This window comes from Sphaeramia orbicularis, chromosome 1 (assembly GCF_902148855.1).
Source record: "Sphaeramia orbicularis chromosome 1, fSphaOr1.1, whole genome shotgun sequence".
Lineage (NCBI taxonomy): Eukaryota > Metazoa > Chordata > Actinopteri > Kurtiformes > Apogonidae > Sphaeramia > Sphaeramia orbicularis.
Window position 1 is genome coordinate 57,567,280 of NC_043957.1, and position 20,575 is coordinate 57,587,854.

General features: G+C 39.8%; 1 protein-coding gene and 1 long non-coding RNA gene across 5 annotated transcripts in view; one reads left to right on the plus strand and one right to left on the minus strand.

Moving 5' to 3' along the window:
* The window catches only part of rptor (regulatory associated protein of MTOR, complex 1), a 435,324-nt gene that overhangs the window by 347,308 nt on the left and 67,441 nt on the right, over positions 1-20,575 (minus strand). The window lies entirely within an intron of this gene.
* Positions 1,593-19,849, plus strand: LOC115425558 (uncharacterized). The gene is made up of 3 exons (XR_003936249.1): positions 1,593-1,603; positions 8,813-8,817; positions 19,776-19,849. It is a non-coding gene; the product is annotated as an uncharacterized LOC115425558 (long non-coding RNA).

Sequence of the window (20,575 nt, forward strand, 5' to 3'; positions counted from 1 at the left end):
TAATGTCGTAGTTGACAGGTTATTAGTGATGTCATGCAATTTTGTTCAAGGAAAATTTTTTATTTTATTGCTGACTGCAATTGACACTTCGCTAAGTTCCGCCCCCATGGTTACAGTTGCTAGGCCTGGCAAGCTTTCTCTTGCGGTTCATTCCTGCTGGCATGTAAACATGGATTTCTCAACATCTTGATGATTCATATACAGAACAGACGTACATAGGAACAACAATGTTCTTGCATCGCAGAGTGGTTACAACTCCCTATAGTTTTTGGTGTATGATATGTTTTAGGCCGTTGCTAAATGCTATGTTTTCCATAAGTTCATAGCGCACCAGGATATTGTTCCCACATCGTGGGTTAGCTTCAAGCGGTACACAACTACCTAACTCAATGTTGAAACATTAGTAACTTTTAATCAATATTCTACTACAGCAGCAGTGATCAACCCTGGTCCTTCAGATCTACTATCCTGCATGTTTTAGATGTATCCCTCTTCCAACACACCTGATAAAAATAATAAGCCTATCATCAAGCTCTGCAGAAGCCTGTGAACCACCACCAGGTGTTCTGGAAGAGGGAATCATCTAAAACATGCAGGATAGTAGCTCTGGAGGACCAGGGTTGGTGACCCCTGTACTGCGGTCTTGTAGCTAACAACTGTGTGCTAGTTAGCGTTAGCATGTGACCTTAGAACACACATAGTAGTTGCACAGTAGCTGCAAGTGAGGTCTGTTCTTTAGTTCTTCTACTGTCACACAGGCTGAAAACGGTCACTCAGTGTTTGTGTTCCAGCTGTTTGTCCTCTGCAGCTCCGTTCAGTCCACTCCTGCTGTATGTACTGTATACGACACCCACCTCACCCACAACTAATTACCAGCAATTATTTATAATTTCCAATTCCCTAACATATACTGCTTTCAAATATCTGTTGAATAGGTCACTAATACTCAGAATCGCCCAAAAAAAGAACCAGGAAAAAAAAAGAACCAGGCAATAGAGCTAGTTTATTTTTTTCCCTGCATCTCTGCCTAGTACAAAATCTAACTATGGGTCGTAATAAGCTGCATTCACAAACAATCTTCGGGTAAGGGCTTTAAACAACACCTGTAATTACAGTGCCCTTGTGCCTGCTCAGTGAGTTATGAGCTGCATGAGCCTGTGCACGTGTTCTTGTGTGTAAACGTTGATGTGAGATGCAAGCATGTGGCTGCCAGGTGAGCTGCTGTGATTAATGAAGTGGTTGTGTGCATTTGTGTGTGCAGTGTTGTGACTCCAGCCCTCAGGGCATGGAAGCCCATTGAGAATGCATGGAAATGACCTTCTTTTAGTGTGTGTTGGTGTGTGTGTGTGCGCGTTTACAAGTGTGTGTATACATGTTCGCTACAGACCAAACACACCTCCCTCCACCACTCTCTCTTCCTCCCTGCGGGGCCGGCAGCAGTGGAAGTATTTTCTTTTGCTCTATTGCCTCATTCCTGGAAAACTCTGGAAATAATTTGTAACTAAAAATATCTCCCACATCACCAGATCTAATAACCTTTTACATGAAGCTATTGTGTTTTAAGACTGCGTTACGAGAGCATCTCTGTATTGAAGTAGTAATGGTTGCACAAGAGTTTCCATTCATATTGCATTAAACATAATGACATTGAGGAAGAAGCTGCAGATTGCTTTATTGGATTGGCTGTGTGTTGTGTTGGGAAAGGGAAAAGACAAGGGCACCTAAAAGCACTCAGAGGAAAAGTCAACAGCGCTCATCTTTTGGGAACGCTAAACAACGGTCGACAGAAACACGGAATTACAAATAACGTCAAAGGCAACGTGGCAGTATTGCATGACCACGTCAATGCATTTCTGAGTGTTTCTTTCCAGTAAGATTACATGCCAAATGACAAACACCATCCTCTGACCTGCCAAACCAGTGAAAATGGTAAACAAATGAAACACAGCTCATAAATTATCCATGTGGAAAAGAAGAAGCAAAAACACTCATGCAAATAAAACACAGGCAATAACATAATAATAATAAAAAAATTAAAAAAAAAAAAATCATAATCATAATAATAGAGGTGTTGTTGCATACCAATGTAGTAGCCTGCTTCACAGCTTTCAGTTTCCTGCCCTACTGTACCTGTTGTTCTGTACACTGTAAAAATGCGGATGTGCTTTGTTGTAGAGTTGATTACAGACTGCTTTTGGTAATCCTAAAGCAGGGGTCTCAAACACGCAGCCCACCAAAGGTTCCAATCCGGCCCGTGGGATGAATTTACAAAGGTTAAAAATTCCACAGTCAAGGCTGTGGAACTCGTTTCAGTTCAGGTTCCACATACAGACCAATATGATCTACAGTCAAATAATAACAGCAGAATAACCTACAAAAAAGAATGACTCCATATTTTCTTCTCAGTTTGATGTGAAAAAAATAATATTACATTACGTCTATAAATAATGACAACTTCAAATTTTTGTCTTTGTTTTAGTGCAAAAAATAACATTAAATTATAAAAATATCTACATTTACAAACTATCCTGTAACAATAAAATGCGAATAACCTGAACAAATATGAACAACCTGAAATGTCTAAAGAAAATTCAGCATGATTTTGACAGTTCTCTGCCTGTTCCTCAGTGTTTAGTGTCTTTGTAGATTTGATCCATAATGCACTTGTAGAAATGATAAATTGAGGCAGAATATCGTTAAAATTGCACTTACTTTTCTTAAGAAATTTCTTTTTTTTCAGGTTATTCACATCTTTTTTTGTTTGAATAGTTTATAAAAGTAAGTACTTCATAATTTAATGGGGGGCTTTGCTCTAAAACAAAGACAAAAATTTGGAGTTGTCATTATTTACACTGGTCTACAATTTTTTAGAAATGATTTGCTTCAGAGATTAAATGTGCTGAATGTTATGTATTTTAATAAGATTAATAGGAAAATAAATGACAAAAGTGCTGGTTTGCTGATGTTTTCAAGGTATATGATTGTTATTCCACATATATATTGGTTTATGTACATTTATATAATAGTTTTATAAATCTTCCACTAAATAGAACCTGTAAAGTGAATGTGTTCTAATGTGCAGACAGTGTTTTGAAGTAGATCTTGTTGCTCTGAGACAAATATTCCTTTTGAGTCAAATCCATTCTCTCCTTAATTCTTGAGTTTCACATTTTGACCTAAGGCTTTATCTTGGAAAGTTCAGCCAACCAGCATTTTTGACTTGATTTTTCTGTATCAGTGACTCTCATGTGGTAAAATTTCATTACTTTTATTCTAGAAGCATTTTCCTTGTAGACCAGTGTTATAGGTTACTATGCTGTTATTTTACTGGTCCTTTCCACTGGAGATCAAATCGGGCTGAACGTGGCCCCTGAAAAAAAAATGAGTTTGAGACCCCTGTCCTAAAGGAATCTGTGTTCTACACGTACGAGGCTTTAGTGGATGTATCCTTGCTTGTTCTATTTCTGGTTTTAGCTCCAACCTTTCATTGGCTATAGGTAACACACATAAAAAGTGCATTAAAATAGATCATGTGTATTGAAATAGATAACACTGGTCAACAACAAATTTATTGTTTCAGTTTTTTGAGCTGATTTAGGATAATTTTGGTGTGCTGAATCCAAAAATCACATTAATTTTGCTCAATCAGGTCAACTTTCTGAACTATGCTACATATTGGCTTTTTACATTTTTGCTTACATTTATGGGCATTTTCACATCATATGATACAAAATTCTTTCATATTTCTTGCAATAAACAAGTTCTGAAGATTTACTTTTGCCAATTTATGATTTTTTTTTTTAATATTACAGGTGAATGAAATGGCTTCGACTAGAAGATCTTGCAAAAATAAGCCTGACGTATTCTGCTCCATCTGCGGTGAATACACCATTGTACCTAACAGGAATCCTGTTAGAAAATTTTTTTTCTCTTAAAACCTATTTTGGGTGAGAACTATATAAAAAAATCAACTGATAAAGTCACAAAAATGTAATCAATTTTGTGAGAAGACCAAGTTTTTCAAAATCAAATTAGCAAAAAAACCTGACCTGATTGAGAAAAACAGATGTCATTTTTGGATTTAGCGGTGGAAAATGGTTCTAATTCAGTTGAAAAAACCTAGACAACTTGCAAAAAATATTTTTTTGTAACCCAGTGTAATGTATGTCCTTTCACACTTTAGAAAAGAATAAACTGGTTCAGCTCAGGGGTTGTTATCGTGTATATTTCAGTTGTACAATACCAAAAGGACTTTCAGGGCCTTGTCTTTAGAAGATAATGATATCAAGTGGCAAATTCATGTGAGGATGACAGCAGCAGGCTCAATCATGTGAAGATAACTATGTGCAGTCTTGCGGAGCTGGTTGTGCGACTGGCAGCGAGAAACGTGGTTTAGTCTTATCCCTTGTACCGCAGGTGTCAAACATGCGGCTCGGGGGCCAAAACCAAAACAAAAAAGCCAAAGGTTCTAATCTGGCCTGCAGGATGAATTTGCAAAGTGCAGAAGATAATAACAGTCAAGGGAGTCAAACTCGAAAATAATAGCTAAAATAACCTAGAAATAATGACTCCAAATTTTCTTCTTGGTTTCATGTGGAAAAAAATATGACATTATGCCGATAAATAATGGCAACACCAATTTTTTGTCTTTAATTTACTGCAAAGAACATTAAATTCTGATATCCTTTAATAATAAAACGTCAATAACCTGAACAAATATGAACAACCTGAAATGTCTAAAGAAAAATAAGTGCAATTTCAACAATATTCTGCCTGTTTTGTGTCTTGGTAGATCTGATCTGTAATGCACGTGTAGAAATCATAAGTTGAGGCATATATTAATCAGATTTTTCTTCTCATTATTATTATTTCTTCTTATTTTTCCTCAGAAATTTCAGTTTTTTCAAGTTATTCATATCTTTTTGCTTTGGATAGTTTGTAAAATGTAAATGTTTTCATAATCTAATGTTATTTTTTGCATATAAAAAATTTGGAGTTATCATTATTTATAGGCTATTATGTTATTATTTTACTGGTCCGGCCCACTGGAGATCAAATTGAGCTGAATGTGGCCCCTGAAAGAAAATGAGTTTGACACCCCTGCCTTGTACAAACGCATGCCGACAAAGAATGAGAGCTCTGGGTGGCAGTCAGGAAACACAAGGTTATGAAATTGAAATAAAAACAAAAAGCTCACGGAAGCTTGAAAATGAAAATACTGATGAGCGTGAAACTATGGGTGTTCTTACAAAAAAACAAACACACACACGACTGAAGACTGACATAATAAAAGATATGAGGATCCTGGCTTCGCTCTGACAGACCGACCGTACTTCCTCTACACCCTTGCAACTCAATAACCAGCACCAGTCCATTATTACATTGCTCCTTTTAAGGACTGTTTCGAGCTGCCAAATCAGTTGAATCCCATTTGAATCCAATTGAGGATGAGTGTGCGGGAAGCTACAGTCTGACGCCGTAATGATCTCCCCTCGCTCTCTGTTCATGCACTCAGCCCAATAGGAGCCACAGAGAAAACCATTAGCCCACAGGAAGACTTATGGACGACCCACCGATACATCCATAAACAATGTGCTTATGAGGATGGCTACAGGTCATGGCTGCCATATTCCTGTGGGACACAGACAGGGAGCATATTGATCTCACTGCTGCTGATCACCTCGTAAATATCCCACTAAACGACCGTTTGGAGATCTCCGGTCAGCTCGTGTTGATTGGTTAAATGGAGACAGCGGTGATGGTTGGTGATGGAAACAATATTATTTCAACAATTACAGAAGGATGTTCTCTACAAATTTGGGGCCCATACTACTCTGAGACTGTAGCAAGTTGGCCCTCATGCTAGATGTGCAGTAATGTGTTTTACTGATCAGTGCTTCCAGAATGACAGAGTTAATCTCTTGTTTATGGCATGAGCCTTCATTAGCCATGAGGCATTTTCAGCTGAAGTTTCCAGATGAAGAGCAGTCTTTCGTAGCTTTTTATGATATTAACACTGTAGAAAGCAAATGTCTCAGAAAGATACAGATCACACCATCTCTTAAATAATGTCAAAATTTTGTCTATTGTATCCAGTATAGTACTCAAGTCTATTGACCCTTTGCACGTTACGTCACGCTCTGTTTGCGCCGCAAACGAGCACCATGACGGACAGCGGAAGTGCACACCCAACAGCAAACCGGCTAATATCGAATTTGATCTGAACATTCCTGTTTTTGTTCGTTTTTAACCCTGCTTTACACGTCCAGTGGTCGCACACAACAGTTCCATCCATGGTTTCAGCTGGTTCCAGACAGAGCCTGGATCTGATGGACCTGATATTACAGATAGAACAGGCTCTGTTTGTGTCCAGAGCATATTAGCTCCACCAAATGCTAGCTAGATGGCTAGACTGGATTAACTACTATGAACCACTGTGTTCCAGTGGCTGTCATCAGTACCTTCAACATTAGCTCTGCGGTTGTAGTGTCTACCTTTCTACCAGCTACACTATGTTCTATGAAATACTGTTATTGTCCTGATGCTGTTCCATATGTTCTAGTGGTCGAACTGCACATATGACTGTGTGTAGATCGTAGAAAGGCAGACATGTCAACAACAGAGCTAATACTGTAGGCTACTTATGACAGCCACTAATATTATTACACAATATTAGTTAATTAGAGCTGCTTTTGGTTCCAGTCTATTTGAGTTTGGATGGCATGCTGGGGGAAACATGTTAAAAACATACACGGCTAGCTAGCTAACAGTAGCTGTATCCTTCCTTTACCATTGTGAGATCCATTCCGCTGCCGTGAGCGCAGTACAGCGACTGGGTAATCTAACCTGAGACTAAGAACTGGGATCATCCAGACTTCAGTCTGCTTTTAGATCTGCACCTGTGTATGGGGACACTCCATTTAGAACAGAATGGGACAGATCATGTGTTTTAAACTCCAGTAGACTGGAGGACTTTGCTAGATCCGTAAACACATCAGGAGGGAGAAGGTATGGGTCGGTAGCTAGCCCTGCTATCACTAGCTGCTCCAAATAGTGTTCTTTGTGCTGTCCAGTAAGGTGAGTCACTTCGCAGGACAACTCCAAACCTTTATTTTCAGTGCTGGTAGACAGAATCTGTCGCTCATTCGTTTGTTTGTTGTGTTGCTTTTGCCGTCCACCATGGCACGTGATAACTGTGACGTTGGTGCAAAGGGTCAATACATGTGCACAAAAGACACAATCTGTATCCATGATTGGATTTTGATAAAATATTGTTGTCTCAATGTGATTTATTCTTGATAGATAAAATGTATGTATGTAATCATTGCACCTGGTCAGATGTGATTATTAATGTGTATAAATAGGAATAAAATGAGGAATGTATCTGAAAACAAAATTATTCCAACTTCATGGGTTAACAGTGTGTATACTCACAGATCTCTAAATACATCTATGTCTGGTCCTACATCATCATTGAACACTGAACCATGAATGACACGGTGCACACGTGTGTCTCAGGTTAGCTAACCTGATGGAACTTAAATGAAGAGGAAAATTCCCATCCCCAGAACCAGACAAACAAAAGGCTTAAAGGCTTTATCTGGTGACATTGCTGCTGAAGGTATACGGCACAGTTCCTACACAAACAAGTGCATTTTTGAGGACATTTCAAAACCAGCTGTCAGCAGGCATGGCTGCAACAGTGATGGAAAGTAAAAAAACACAAAGATACAGATAATAACAAAACAAGAAAGCTCAGGAAAAACTTGAGCTGGGCCAAATAAATTCTGCCCATCTAACATCAGATAGAGTGGAGGCACCAACAGAGGAATAAAGATGACTTCTTCTAATGCCTACATTAACCTTAGCTTTGGTTATAATAACATTATATCATGAACTGACACCACTTTAACTCACACGAGACAGAGATCTAATGCATTAAAAAATACCAAAGGCTACATCAGATTGTTTATTATCTGGATAATGTGTCTGTCTACACATCCCATTTGGACTAACAAGTATAAATAGGGTCTGATTGCCGAGAAAACCATTAACCCACCTGTCCCTACTGTATGCATGACTGATTTGGTGTGAAATGTGACAGGAGTAGGGGGTGTAACAGCACAGAAAAATTTTGGTTTGACACATTTTTGGTACAGTGAAGGAGACTAGTGAAGGGAGGGTATGGGGGGGGCACACTCCGTAACTACCTGTGGGACACAGAACATTTCTACTAGAGCCCGGCCGATTAATCGGGCCGATTATAGTGTTTCACCAATTAATCAACATCGGCCAATATGTAGCCGATGTGGTCGATGTATTAACTTTTTTGCTGCGTGGAGATTCTGTCGCTCGCTGCTCCTGTGTGTGTGTGTGTGTGTGTGTGTGTGTGTGTGCAACACAGAGTCAGACGAACAGTAAAAAGAGTTAGTTTCACTTTCACTCCTGCTCGGACAATGACGCTATCACCCCCACACACACAATCACATTATAACAGAGCTACTGCTAATCCCCTCGGCTCCGACTCCGACGCCCCCCCCCCCCCCCCCCCCGACTGAAAAACGGACAAAATAGACTCAGACCACTAAGGGTTCATACTTGAATGTTTCTGCAACAGAAGGTACATTGTGCCAATTATTTAGTTTTTTTATGTTTTGTTTTTTGGGTTTTTTTTTTCAAAATGCAACTTGATTTAATTATTTCAGTGTGTATTAGTACTTTTTGAACATTTTGAACACAATTTCAACAATACCGGGATAAGTAGTGATAACCATGACGTGAAATTTTTATATCGTTACATCCCTAGATACAGTCAGTGTTTCCTGTGGATTTCATCTGTTGATGTGGCGATGTGTAATGGGTGGGTGCACGCACGTGCATTTCGTCAGTGTGTGTGTGTGTGTGGGGGGGTGGGGGGGTTAGTCGACCACACATACGCAGTTCGACCGGGGATGCATGTGTGTTGGTTGGTAACCGCATGCGCGCGTCGTTTTCCGTCCTACTTATAATACTATAGGGGAATGGGAAGGTGTAGTCTGTGCCCCCACAGAAGTGAAAGTGAATCTTTTCACTCATTTATCTTTTCCCTACCTCCTGAAGTTTCGCAAATGCTTGATACACCTGTGGCCCAGATCAGGAGCCTGGAGGATGTTTTCAACTTCTGTCTCACTGATCGTGGACTAGACCAACCTCCAGGGAAAACGCTCTGATCTGATACCGACCCCACATTTGTGTGTGTATTTAGGCGGGGGTGCACCGCTCCCACAAACAGATGGGTCGGTCTGTGTTTGGCTCCACCATGTCCATAAAGACATTCTAACTCATCAACGCCATGATCTGGTTCGATGCCCAGCTATCCCAGCCGCAGCATCACAGCGCAGACAAACCAGCAGCCTTCGGACAGGTGTGGACAGGTGGACAAGGGCAATTAACCGACAACTGATAATTTAATCGAGCAAATTCTTATTGACAATTAATCGATAGTCGATTAATTGTTGACATCCCTACTGCACATGGGTTCTGCTTGTGTCCACCCTGCTTCCCCAGTGTTTGCGTTCTTCACATAGGCTATATGTATTTGTTCGGTACACCTCCGTACTGTATCGAAGGCCCTGAACTGAAACAATTCGGTCCAAATGAGTGCACCGTTACACCCCTAGACAGGAGACAAGACAAGACTTTCATGTTTGCTACTGATCAAACAGGAAGAGGAATAGGAGGACTACAAATGAATAATTAATATCCATAAATGTTTGCCACTGATATGAGAGAGAGGGAAGGAAAGATTGTTGGTGCTTGTTGCTTTTTGTAAGTGATGTTGGGTGTGTATTAGGGTATTAACTGAAAAGTCGGTGGCACAAGTCGACGTTACTTTGGAGGAGTCGACTAGGTGTGTGTTATTCTCTGTCTCCCTTCCATCACCCGATAGCGTGCGAGGCATCATTCAGAGCATGTCGATACTCTCATCTTTCTACATGAAAACATGGAGTGCAGTGAGCGGTAGTGATGCGCGGATCAGCGGACCCGGCTCAGGTTGGTGCGGGTCCAAAAAATGTCACTTTATTTGCAGGACGCGTCAGAAAATTCCACACAGTGGCTTAAAAAAAAAAAAAAAAACACCTGAGCATCACTAGCGCAAGGCCAAGACTGAAGGAAGTAGACAACTCAAAGTAGGAACTAAAATGACTGTGATCTAGAAAAACTCTGGTCTCTGTTCTGTGAACCATGGAAGCATCACCAATATTAAACTAGAAAAGCACTCGGAGAGCGCAGACCTCCGCCAAGGCAGATCAGTGCCCCCCCCCCAATCACCACCAAAATTTTATCATTTGTTCCTTGTGCCAGTATCAATCTTTCCTGAAATTTTCGTCCAAATCCGTCCGTAACTTTTTGAGTTATCTTGCACACAGACCGACAGACAAACCAACACCGGCAAAAATATAACCTCCTTGGCGGAAGAAAAAATAATTTGAACAGCCAGTATGTTTGGATTATTCAGTTCATTTATGTCATGAGGACAATGCGCTCTTTTCTCTAACATGCTGTGTGCGTCTTTTCTGCTGCTGTCTAAACTTTTTCCCACTTTATGTTGTTCAGTTAAATTTAACAGAAAATTCAAGGTGTTAGCCTATGTTTTGTTTTGGTTAAATGTCTGAGAAGGACTGTTGATGCTCGTGTCTTAGTTTTTTTATTCTGCTCTTTACTGCACATTGTTAATGTTACTGTGAACGTTTGTACAAGTTGCTCATTGCTGAAAGGCTGTGTCGGTGTTGTTCCTTCGCTGTCAGTGTGATGACATCATCATACGACAAGTCGACTCGACTTCAACTTTATTGACAAATAAGTTGATCTGAAAAAATCTGAAGTCACTAATGCCCTAGTGTGTATAGAAATGTATAGGGGTGTTACTGGATGTAAAACAGCATACCAGCACCAGGTCTATAAGACATGAGGCATTTCAGTATTTAACCCTTTCATGCATGAATTATCAGAACCTTAATCAAGATTTTTTTCTTGAGTGTTTTTATTCCTCCTTAGGTATGAAAAAAAAACCAATGTGATCAAGTTTTTTTTTTTTTTTTTCCATCTAGTTACAAAAATATCCACTCAGCTTCACCATGCATTTAATTTTTGAAGCAAAGAAGTATGTATTTAAAACCCAATATCAGAAAGTGATATGAAAACAATGAAATAAAAACATTTTAAATGCTGCTAATCTGATGTTTTCTCACATTTTAACATATTCTAATACTAGTTATGACTCACTGCAAAAAATAAAACAAAATCCCTGTTAATTACAATCTAACAATTAATTGATTTACACTCAAACATGTTACTGCAGATCAGGTTTATCAAGAACAGCGAAGTTACAGTAATGGTATGAATGTCAGTGTATGGGATGATGCATAAGCGTCCACTGTGTTGGCTGATATGGAACTAAAACAACAAAATCCATGAATATACAGGGTGGGGAAGCAAAATTTACAATATTTTGAGGCAGGGATTGAAAGACAGTGTATGACCAACTAGTTTATTGAAAGTCATGAGAATTTATTTGCCACAAGAAAATGTACATAATAGAAAATGTTTTTATTCTATGTGTCCTCCTTCTTTCTCCATAACTGCCTTCACACGCTTCCTGAAACTTGCGCAAGTGTTCCTCAAATATTGGGGTGACAACTTCTCCCATTCTTCTTTAATAGTATCTTCCAGACTTTGTCGTAATAGTTTTGCTCATAGTCATTCTCTTCTTTCCATTATAAACAGTCTTTATGGACACTCCAACTATCTTTGAAATCTCCTTTGGTGTGATGAGTGCATTCAGCAAATCACACACTCTTTGACGTTTGCTTTCCTGATTACTCATATGGGCAAAAGTTTCTGAAAAGGTATGGATAATAGTGTTAGGTATGATTATGACATCAATATATGTTTGGTTTCAAAACAACTGACGTAGTACCTGCTGAGAAAAAACAACTAAATGTTCATTGTAAATTTTGCTTCCCCACCCTGTACAAGCGAACAGCTATAGAATAACTGTCCACTGGAGTGACCACTATGCATGAAAGGGTTAATGATGTACTTTTTGTAATTTTCAGTATCTTGTTTTGTCGCTTACATCATTCTGTCTCATTACTTTCACTCACAATCAAAAATGGACAAAACGTCATGATCACTTGCATCATGATCGTGGCTGTAAAACCTGTCCCTAAAAACCTGCTGTTAGACTTTGTCTATGTCTGTCTCACCCACAGCTCTTCTCTACATATCGTATCTTGTGCACTGAGGGGCAAATATGGGGAGAGTGACTATTTTTACTATATCCTGGCTGTGTGTGTGTTAAGAGGATCTTAGCGTGTTGGCATGAACCTTCTGGAGAGGATGCAGAGCAGGAGGGGAGGACACAGGAGGCCAGGATGTGACTCAGCGGACGTAGAATAAAGATACACCACCCACCTCTCATTCACTGATCTTTTATTCTGTCGTGTAAAAATGTGTCACCATGGCTGTATAGATATATAAATATATCCACACTCCGCCCTCCAGTTGAATGTAGGCACAAATACACCGGTATGCTGAAGGACATTGGTCCAAATAGGGGGTGGATCTAATCAGTGCTTGACTTTCTGAATTAATCTGTGGAGGAGCGCAGTCTCACTGCAGCTAAAATCATCCACCCCTGACACTTTTGTCTTTCCAAAGCGTCTTCAGCCACTTCGCTTCCTGCCATCCTGCTTTTTCTTCTATACTCTGATCACCAATAGCCCTCGGTGCATGTGTTTCTGGTCTTTATAACACCAACCTGCCTGCTCAGCTGTAGCCGCAATATTAAATTCAGAAGCTCTTTTCCTGTGCACTGGAGGTTCAAGTATCTCTCAAATTGTCCTCCCTCTAGAGAAGTGGCAAATGACCGTGTTTTTCTTTGAGATTTGCACAGACAGATTTCACTCAGCTTCCCTTTGAGATGGACTAAAATCAATGTTATCGTGTTAGACCTCTAACTTTGCACCATATTTTATTTGCTTCCCTCTATATCTAACAAACTTTATTCCCATCCTCACAAAGACTACATGGGCATCATGTCTCAATAGAGGGTCTGCATGTGACGTCACTGCCCACTGAGTGGCAGAAAAGAGGGAGATGAGTGACAGCGTTGGCTTCAATCCTGTCTAAACTGAAGAACAATATTTAATAAAAAATGGGGCAGAGCTCTTGTGCGATCGATTGTATTTTCAGGTTCTTAAAGCAGTGGGAGCGATCGTTTTAGACACCGAAAGACAAAGAAAAGAGAAAGATGGATCCACAAATCCAGGAAACCAAACCTAGATCTGTGGATCCCATTTTGTGTCAGGTAACATTAATTTATGCTGTATTTTTGGGTCAAATCAGACCTGAAATGATGTATTGTTTTGGCTAACGTTCCTTCTTAGTGCAGCTCTTGGTTTCATGATCAGATCTTTCCTGGTTTTTGTCTTCATTTTGTGATTGTGAACCTTGTGCTCCTACATGATTAGTAAACTAACTGAAACTGAGGCTAACCTAGTTTTACAAATACAGGGGAACTGCAGAATAAAGCTACGACGGAGTATTAGGGCCACAGAAGAAAAGAAAAACACTTGTCACCACGAGTATAGTCATGAAATATTGATATAAAACCCATAATTTTATGAGAATAAAGTCGAATACAAAAAGAATCACAATGTTATGAGAATAAAGTCATTATAAAAAAACTCATAATTTAACAAAAATGTCATTCGTTTATGAGATTAAAGTCGTCATATTCTGACAATAAAGCCATAATATTACAAGAATAATGTAATTTAAAAACAGGTGGTGTAAATCTGCTAATTTCCCAGAATCCAGTGGTGCCCTGCTGGTCCACAGCAGTAGTATCTGTGTTGGATAAAGGACTGGATCTGAACTAGACTCAGTAAATCTGCTCAGTCCCAGTAGATCATGCATATATTCACTGGGGTCAGTCCACGCTCGACTGGAAATGACCTTTGGATCAGCTGGTTCTGGGCCCTAGTTTTGGAGCCTTTGGATCAGCTGGTTCTGGGCCCTAGTTTTGGAGCCTTTGGATCAGCTGGTTCTGGTCCTAGTTTTGGAGCCTTTGGATCAGCTGGTTCTGGGCCCTAGTTTTGGAGCCTTTGGATCAGCTGGTTCTGGGCCCTAGTTTTGGACCCTGGTTGTCAGTCCTGATGAAACCATGTATATTTGTTTCAGGTCCAAATAGCGCTGATCCCCTCCCCCCTGGATCAGGTCTGGATCCTCCATTTGTGTCCACATGTCAGTGTTCATGGACCACTTGTTCTTTGGTAGCTCGTACAGATCCATGTCCAGTCCAACTGTCCTTCATTTAATTTCAGATTTCACATTTTCCCTTTTCTCCGGCTGTGTTTACTGCTATACTCCGTCAGGTTGAGCAGGTTGATTTAAGACACTCAGTCTGACTGAGAGGGGCGTGGCCTGGGGGGGGGGGGGGTGACGAATGTGCAGACCCTCTATTCATAATGTATATATAATGAAAAATTATATATAATAAAATGATGCTGCTGTAAAAACAGGATCATTTAAAGCGCTGAGAGCATGCTGATCTATTTGGCCAGTGTTCAAGGGTGCTGAACAGTCATTAAAACCTGTGTGTGTTACAGTCCATCAGAATGTATGTGTACAATCAGTGTAAACATTTGTCCTTTCACATATTAGCCAAGACAAACACTACTCATATAACGTCCTGAATGTCCTGAACCCAGGACTTCACTGTCATCATTCATTGAAGCTGAGGATGCCAGATAAAGGATTTTTCAAAGCTGATATTGTTATGATAGCATGAAGCAGATAGGATCCCTGTCTTCCCCCCAAATATTCTGACATAAAGATTTAGCCCCAAAAGTTTGGCTTTGCCTGTGCTCCTTAGACACTGAGGGATTCACTGAGTTTGGTGTTCACTGGGGTGATGAAGCGTTGCATACCTATGGATGCCTGCCTGGAACATAATACACAAAAAACACATTCTAGAATGTAATCTTTTAATGCATCAATCTACACTTGCGTGGTTACTTAACGAAACAACTGCCAAGCTACAACTACACCCTGAACGTAGCAGGTTTGATAGACACACATCTTTTTATGTAACGTTTACGACCATGATGTGCTTCTTCAGGTGCACGTTAGGGTGGTCCAACAATCACGGTAAAAAATAAAGTTTCAGACAACCTCAATTAGAGCCCTGCATTAGGTTTTGGCATTCAAAAGATGATTTAGGAAACAAATTTGGAAGAAAAGGAGATGTTTTAAAGGGTGCACAAGTTGCTGGAAGTTTCCGGGAAATTGACTAACTGTTCATTTTCAGCATAGCCGAGCTGACCTGCTAAGAGAAGAGCAGTACTATCAAAACCAAGGTTTGAGTGATTCAGTTAGAAATATATGTATGAAGTAAGGCCGCCAACATCTGTAGTCCTGCAGTGAAGAATAGGTTGGCCTGGCATTCTTGGACTCCAGTGTGACACCAGAGCAGAAGCAGCTGATGGTTGACAACATGATGTTAAATGCAGGTTCTTTGGGTTCCACTAAAGCATTGGGATGTCCTTAATCCATCAGATTCTGAAGGGAAGCAGATCAGGGATTTTGTCCCCACCAGCACCATGCTTTTCTTTGAAACTCTGGATCTGCCACAAACATTCTTCAGAATTCCTCCAGAAGACTGGGCTGATGATGCAGACTTTCAGAAGGAGGAGAAAACTGTGCATTCCAGAAAAGTTGTCAGTGATGTTGTTGAAAGAGGGGTGGAGCTTATTCAAGACTTCAACTGTAGCCGAACAACAAATGCAGATCACAAACAGTACTGGCAACAAGTTGTCAAAGAACACAGGAACATTTTTTGTAATTTCAATAAACCAACAGTGGTTGCTGGACTTTCTTAGTAGCATTTTTATGTGTGTTGCAGTTTGATTTTGAGAATAAAATTACAAATTATTCTAATCTGCCTTATTCATTTGGCATATAGAGCAATCTGCACGTGTCTTGTGCAACCTCTAAATATTAATTAATTTGCATAAAATTTGGACCGAAGTAATTTGGCCAGATATGGAACCAAATGCAGGGTTATAATCCAGAGAATCTTAAAAAAAACATTTTTTGGACCACCCTAGTGCACATGTTCCACCAGAACAACTTCCTCTTCTGTTCTCTCCTGACACCATTTGGCAATGCACTGAAACAGCCTCCTCTGATCAGCGCAGCCCAAGAACCACCCAGACAACCCAGAGAACTTCTTTCCCTATTCTACAACCAAAGTGGAGGGTGCCAGACATATGTACAGCACTGGCACAGAAGAAACAAAGTGTGAAGACAGGCCTGGAGATGTGAGACTAAACACAAAAGGAAAGTTTTGGGTTTGTGTCGTGTCTTCTACTTTTGTTTTCAGGTGACAGAAACTTCTAAATACTGATGGAAATGCAAAAAGGCACACTAACTGTTCATAAGCTTCAGCCGCTTTCTGTGTATTTTGTAGTTTAATTAAAAATGGTCAGAGCTGCCTACATCTTGCATTGCACTGTGTTGCATATTGGCTGCACTTTGGCTCTACACCGTTCATTTATTTAAAACATCTAACTAGTAGCAGTTCCACGTGGTTGGGATTTTGCTATATTACCAGAAAAAAAATTGTGTAAACTATGCTTCCAGTACCACTGAAAATTAAACTGTGTTTATCTTAGATACTGAATAATTTTTGCTGAGCCTATGCAACAACAAAACCATATTGATTTCTGAATACAAATCTGCTGCCTTTATCACACAACAGATTGCCAGCATTGCAAACCAAGTATCTACTAATAGAGACTAATGTGTCTGCTGCATTTGCACAGATATACAGAAGCATGTGACAGAAACATAATTAAGAGAAGTTTGCACAAGCTGCACCCTCTACCCAGCAATGGAAATGTCAGGGGGAGTATCTTCCTTTTTTGTCTTTTGTACAGTGAATAAAATGTGATAAAGAATCAACCAGTAGCTTTCGATAACATGAATAATGAATTCTCTGTAATGACCAGATTTTCAGGAAGCTTGACATAAAAAAAGCAGTTTTTACAGCTATAAACAATAATTGGCGATACAGCAAAATGTACAAAGGGCTTCGTGTTCTTCCTAATTGCAGCTAAATTATTAGGTTCTGTTGTCTGGTAATTATTCATTTTCCCCTCCTGAAATGGCTTCAATTAAAGAGCCAGTTCTTCCAATTATGCACTCCACAGATTGTGATATCTGTCTTGGCATGCCTGTTCTCATTAGCGCAGACTACAGCATCAATATGTCACAACATTAGAACGTAGCCGCTCCGTCATCAGAACCCACCCAGCATCCTTCACTCTAAATAGACTCGGCTGTCCTTTCCTCTGTCCCCTGATTGCCTCTGAATGCCGGGGCATCCACCTCTCACTCTGCACTAATTAGCAGGACAGCTGTCTGTACAGGGCGTCACAGACTCCCCCAGACCCCTCTAACCCCCTCAGTCTGGAGCTAATGGCTCTCCTGTCCCCTCTGCTCCCTTTAAGACCCACTCTGTGCTTTTGCTTCTTCTCTATCCTGAGGCACAGTGACATATCTGTCTGAGCATCCTCTGCACCATGACCAGCATTGCCCTTCTAATGGCCTCATTTTACAGAACAATTTCTGCCCCGCTGTCCAGCTTTAAACGTAGTCACGCTTCAACCCAAAATTTTAAAACAGCAGATGTTTGTAAAAACCATCATCTGGACCAAATTTCATGAAGGCCACCAGTCAAGAATACATCAATTCCAACCACAAGTCTGCATGACTCATGCACAGTTTTAGGTTGTGACTATAATTTTGATCAGTTATTGTCATATTTAAGTGACTGCATTAAATCAGAGACGTCTGTTTATCTGAATCTATACCATTTATTTTACTTGCACTCTTCAATGTAAAATCAGGAGGCCTTGCTATTTCATTTATTTTTTTAATGGAATCTTCATATTTCCTTCAGAGATGCAACGAAGGTTATAGTCAGAACCTCATTCATTCTTCTTTTTTCTGAGGAATGTTAGAAGGACACAGATGATGACGTCTAGATTTTTTTTCTTTGAGAAAGGAAGGTTTTTAAACGTCTGCAAACTCTGAACAAATTCAAAGGCATTTGGAAGAGAAATTAGAAAAGCTTTTACTATTTAAGTGTGAAAATGTAAACACAATGGTTTTGGAATGTTAATTTTATAATGCACTGAACACTGTAAAAGATGCACAGACATATTTATTTATTTATTAGTTTATTTTCTGAACATCCTTAAACTAGGGACAGTTTGCTTAGGGACTAATACATTTGACAAATGAAAGTTTTCAATGGTTTGCATAAAAAGAAATCAATGATTCTAGACAGTATCTTAAGTGTTGAAGCTGTTATTTGCTGATGACACAATGTTTTTTGTTCCGGCAGTGATTTGCAGTTCTTAATGCACGAGATAAATATTGAGTAATTCGAGTAAAGTAAAAGTGTGCTTCAATAGAAATAAATTATCATTAAACCTGAACAAAACAAGATTTATGTTATTTGGGAACTCCTGAAATTATCTACAAAGAGGGATTCTGATGGATGGGGAAAAAATATATATATTTAAAAAGAATAATAAAATCACATTTCTTGGGGGTGACAACCAAACCAGTTGGAAATCAAATTTTTTGACAGCTCAGATATTATTTAAGGTAAAAACAAATTACTACCAAAACATATTTAAAAATCAAGGGGGTTATGAATTAAGAGGACAAATTCAAACCTTAAAAGTTTGAAATTGCAGCTAAATAATTGACTGTTGTGTGGAGAAGGGATGGAATTAAATAAGTTTATATTTCCTCCCAATACTTTTCCAATATGAAAATAGAATCGTTATGTTTCATGTTTTCTTGAAATCTGTTATTTGTAGCCACTAAGGTGTGATTATTTTATTCATTTTCATTGCATATTTAAAATAAACTGAAACTAACAAAAATAAATACTGTAATTGTTCACATATCCTACACAGACTGCATTTTCATATTTTCAACTGAAAAAAAAAAACAACCAAATTAAGACTTTTTTGTGCATCCAACTGTACATGTAGTGTGTCTCCCTTCGTTGACAGACGTGTCTGATGTTGTCATCTCTAACTAATTCAGTCAGTCATCATCAGTCATCTTCTGAACCGCTGTATGCTCAAGAGGCTGGGGGGTGGGGGGGCTGGAGCCTAACCCAGGTACTTATGGGTGAAGGCGGGGTCCACCCTGGACATGTCACCGGTTCATCACAGGGCTGACATACAGAGGCGTACAACCAGTCACTCTCACATTCACACCTATGAGTAATTGCCGCTTGACCAATTAACCTGTTAGTGCATGTGTTTGGACAGTGGGAGGAAACCAGAGTACCCGGAGACAACCCACACAAACATGGGAGGAACAAACAAACTCCACATAGAAAGGTCCCTGGTGCTGGAATCGAACTCTCCACTGCACCATCATGCCGCTCCATTTCTAACTCTTATATTTCATTTGTTTTGTGACAAACGCAAGGAGCAAAGAGCAATAACAACCTGGGAATAGGGGTGCACTGATCCAATACCAGTAACAGGCATCAGAGCTGATACTCAGTGCGTGTATGTGTACTCGTACTCGTAAAAGTAATCAAAAACAAATGCACCAATACCACTTACGGCCGTGTGACATTCACAGTTCAGTGCAGCAGGTACGCAGCGGTGGAATAATGTTAGGGGAGTGTGAAGTGTGTGGAGACTTTTCAAAAAAAATGACGGTGATAAAAGTAACACTGACTGACAGTAACGTTACAGACACAGACAGATACAGACGCAGCGTTCTGTCTGTCGTCTGCGTACATTCCATCCGTTTTCCATGTGATGGCAGATGTGTACCCAGACGGAGAATACCAGCAGAACCGTGGAGGTAGAGGATCTGTTCAAAGAGCCACTGTGTGAGTTACAGAAAAACTACTGACACATTTAGGACAACTACCCAGGGCTGGGCCGGTTTGCATCCTACTGATAATACTATGGACGTACGGAGCGGTGCGGACCACCACCAGCGGAAGTGAAAACCAAACTTACGGCTCATTTCTCTTTTCTCTTCCTGCTGAAGCTTCGCTTTTAAACCTTACCAGAGAAAACGCTGCAATATTAGTATCACATTAGTGTTACCTCTGTCGTCTCCATGTTTGTTATTACTGACTTTCTTCTCCTCTAAAAACTTTCCTCTTCTTCGTGGTATTTGTCCAGTATGGTTAATTCAGAGCGGCGCCCCCTGGTGGATTAATTGACAAACGCTCATGCCAACACATTAAATGTCAGTAACAGCACTTTGTTCCAGTCAGACTAATGACAATGACAAAAAAGCACATTTACAAAAGGAACTAAGAACTGGAATGGGATTAATAAGTAATCATATCAGTACTCAGTATCAGCATGTGCTCAAATGTAAGTACTTGTACTCGGTCTAGAAAAAAGTGGTATCTGTGCATCCCTACCTGGGAATGGTCTGAAATTCTGTTTATCTTTCGGTCAGAGTAAAG